This window comes from Babylonia areolata, chromosome 13 (assembly GCF_041734735.1).
Source record: "Babylonia areolata isolate BAREFJ2019XMU chromosome 13, ASM4173473v1, whole genome shotgun sequence".
Classification (NCBI taxonomy): Eukaryota; Metazoa; Mollusca; class Gastropoda; order Neogastropoda; family Buccinidae; genus Babylonia; species Babylonia areolata.
Genome location: NC_134888.1, coordinates 4,479,761 through 4,484,213, shown reverse-complemented (window position 1 = coordinate 4,484,213; position 4,453 = coordinate 4,479,761).

Genomic DNA, 4,453 nt, shown 5'->3' with positions numbered 1-4,453 from the left:
TTCCCCTTACGTTTCGGAGGTGGTCGCCCACACCTGGGCTATGAATACCGCCTCTGTGATTAAATGAATCAATCTTCTTTTGAAGGGACAGAGAGAGAGAGAGAGAGAGAGATAGAAGGAGAGAGAGAGAGAGAGAGAGAGAAACAAAATGCCAAATGTGAATTGTTGGATTTATCATTTTGGTAATGTCTCTCATGGATGCAATCATACATCAATTACACAAGGAGAGAGAGAGGGGGGGAGAGAGAAAGAGAGAGAGGGGGGAGAGAGAGGGGGAAAGAGAGAGAGAGAGGAGAGAGAGGGAGGGAGAAAGAGGGAGAGGGAGGGAAGAGAGAAAGACAGAAAGAAAGAGAGATAGAGAGGGAGGGAGAGAAAGAGAGAGAGGGAGAGAAAGAGAGAGAGAAGAGAGAGAGGGAGGGAAGAGAGAAAGACAGAAAGAAAGAGAGATAGAGAGGGAGGGAGAGAAAGAGAGAGGGGGAGAGAGAGAGAGGGGGAGAGAGAGAGGGGGAGGGAGGGAGAGAGAGGGCGAGAGAGAGAGCGAGAGGGAGGGAAGAGAGAAAGAAAGAAAGAGAGATAGAGAGGGAGGGAGAGAAAGAGAGAGAGAAGGAGAGAGAGAGAGAGAGAGAAGAGAGAGAGGGAGGGAAGAGAGAAAGACAGAAAGAAAGAGAGATAGAGAGGGAGGGAGAGAAAGAGAGAGGGGGAGGGAGAGAGAGGGGAGAGAGAGAGGGGGAGGGAGGGAGAGAGAGGGCGAGAGAGAGAGCGAGAGGGAGGGAAGAGAGAAAGAAAGAAAGAGAGATAGGGAGGGAGAGAAAGAGAGAGAGAAGGAGAGAGAGAGAGAGAGAGAGCGAGAGGGAGGGAAGAGAGAAAGAAAGAAAGAGAGATAGAGAGGGAGAGGGAGAGAAAGAGAGAGAGAGAGAGGGAAGAGACAAAGAAAGAACACTGAACACTGAAATGTTTAATGTCATTAGCTGATAAGCTCTGGTGACATAATAGGTTCTAATCAGATGAAAATGGTGCAAAATAGATAAAAATAGAAAAAAAGCAAACAAACAAAAAATAAATAATAATAATAATAATAGTAAAAAAGAAAAAAATCAGAATTGAAACAACATAAACTAATAAGAGATCTGCGACACTTTGGCACTTTGTCATTAGCTTAAAGTACATGTGACAGGGGGGGTTGGGAGGGGGGTGGGGGGGGTAATGTGCCTTTTTTATCCAGTCGTTCGTCTCCAAGGTTTATACAGTACACAGAAAACAAAGTACAGATAAATCATATAATAAATATTTACGCACGTAACATCGACACACATCATATCAATACAAACACATACTAAAGTACATAGAAATCCTGAAATAATTATTCATGCCTCAACATCAAACCCATCATATGAGACAAAGAAAGAGAGAGATAGAGAGAGAGAGAGAGAGAGAGAGAGAAAGAGAGAGAGAGAGAGGAAGAGAGAGAGAGGAAGAATGAATGAATGAATGGTTTATTCATTTATAGGCCATTGCCCCTTATGAAAGGGTGTCACAATTTCTTCATAAACATTGCATCGTGCATTGAAAAATGACATTCGTTCAGATAATATAAATATAACATACCTTAATTTTAAGTAATATTTATGTCCTCACCTTAGTAATACATAATGCACATCATGAAACATATTGTATTCAAATGACATTTATACACTTAAATGGTATATGATATACGCTAAATGATAACTCTTACATGCGAAGCTAATGACACTCAGTTACGTTATACACATCGTCCGTATGTAGTCGTTACTGGATACACTAAGACATAAGAACAGATCGGAGCTTAAACGATTTATACAGATAAATTGATAGGTTTCTAATAGTTTGTTCATGCGCTGATGCCATAAGTAACGACAGTCTAAACTGACTTGGGAACTTAAAATATTTCAATGGTATGTACTGTACTCTTAAATTATACAAGACAGGGCAGGACAGAACAAAATGCACCTCATTTTCTTTCTCCATCTGGCAAAGTGGACATAATAAGTCAGCCTCGTTCTGCATTCTATAACGATAACTATGTTCAGCAATATCGGAAATGCCCAGTCTGAATCTTGTCATTGTATACCTTAAATATCTATCTAGATTCATTAGTAAATATGTTTTGATATCAGGTATAGTGCAAAAAGTTCTGTAAACATTAAATCTTTCACTATTTTTTACATGAAAGTCCCATTCTTGCCATCTACACAGAATTAACCTTTCCTTGAAAACCCGAAGAAACTCATCAATCCCTTCCACACCTTGGTTAAGCCATACATAACCAAAACCAAACATGAACAACTTAGAACGTATGTTAGTAGCCCAGTTTGTTTTACCACGTGCATCAAGATCGAATAACATTTTGTAGGCTTTGTGAGGTAATCTAGACTCATGCATTCTTACTAATTTTAGCCAGTATTTAATGCACTTCATAACTGAATTTATATAAATAGGATACCTGTTTGTTTCTCCATATACAAAATCATTAGGTGTTCGTGTTTCTACACCCAAATATCTTTTTAATGCAAATAAATGAACCTTTTCACAATTAAATGCTGCTCTGTCAAGTCCCCATATCTCAGCACCATACTGTACTACTGGTTGAATTTGTGAGTCAAATAATTTCAAATAAGTATTTAAAGAATTACATTTTAACTTTGATAACTTTTGCAATATGCATAATAAAGCATTTTTTGCTCTGCTACAAAGATTGTTACAGGCTGCCACAAAACTCAGTCTAGTGGAGAAGTAAATTCCTAAGTATTTATATGCATTAATAACTGGCATAACAATACCATTATATGTCCACCTTTCCCTAGCGGCTAAATACCCCCCTTTCCTAAATACAATGATATTACTTTTATCCATGTTTACTTTCAAGTGTAGAGCTGAAGCTGCATGATATAGACTATTAAGCTGTGTTTGTAAACCAATAATAGTTTCTGATAATAAAGCAACATCATCAGCTAATAATAATATAAACAGTTCAAAATAATTAGGCATAAACATAGCACCATGCCTACCCTCTCTGATCACTTCTAATGCTAATTCATTAATGAATAATGAAAACAGAACAGGACTGCAGACATCGCCTTGTTTGACACCGCGGGTACAACTAATATAGTCTGTTAGCTTAGCACCACATCTAATTCTGGTTTTAACATTGGTATACATACTATAAATACAACGAAAAATCTTACCTCTGATACCGTTTTTCAAAAGAATAGGCCACAATAAATTTCTCTCAATGGAGTCAAATGCTTTTTCGAAGTCAATAAAGGCAACATATAATTTGCGATTAAAAGAGAATTGTTTTTGTACTAGTGCCATCAACGTAAACATATGATCAACAGTCGAATAACCCCTTTTAAATCCTGCTTGATATTCACCCGTCAGATTATACTCATTTATGAATTCTTGAAGTCTGTTATTTATAATCGTACTATACATTTTGCTACTTATATCACACAATGAGATACCTCGGTAATTACTTGGGTTATTTAAATCACCCTTTTTAAACAAAGGGATTACAACAGAATCTGTCCAGTTTTCTGGAAAAATACCCTTATCAAATAATGCATTGAAAAGCTTTACAAAAAAATCAGCCACTACATCCCCAACATATTTCAACATTTCCCCGATAATTTCATCTGGTCCTGCAGCTTTACCATTTTTTAAATTTCTGAGGGAAGAGAGAAAGAGAGAGAGGGAGAGAGAGGGAGAGGGAGAGAGAGAGGGAGAGGGAGAGAGAGAGGGAGAGAGAGAGGGAGAGAGAGAGAGGGAGAGAGAGAGAGAGAGAGAGAGCGGGAAGGGGGGGTGGTTTCAGTTTCAGTTTCAGTAGCTCAAGGAGGCGTCACTGCGTTCGGACAAATCCATATACGCTACACCACATCTGCCAAGCAGATGCCTGACCAGCAGCGTAACCCAACGCGCTTAGTCAGGCCTTGAGAGAGAGAAAAAAAAGGGTGAATAAATAATAGATAAATACATTTTAAAAAAAACAACTACTACCACTACTAATAATATGTATAAGGCGCAAAAAAACGTGATGAAGTCAACTATAAGCGTACATAAATAAATAAATAATAATTATAATATAAAAAGTAGTAGTAAGAAGAAGAAGAAGAAGAAGAAGAAGAAGAAATAAATAAATAACTAAAGGAAGTGAGACAAATGTCAGCAAAAGAATAACATAACTAATGAGCACACAACAGATACCTCCATACAAACATCAATGATGAATCATTCACATGATGGAAAAAAAAAACCACCAAAAAACCTCTAGTACACACCACCACCATAAATACTTCAACGATAGGGTGGATAGAGAGACAGAGAGATAGCAAATGACAATTGTTTTTATTGAGGGTGAAACGGTTAATGATAAGCTGTAAGCTTCTTTAGGACATGCCGTCACATACACACACACATA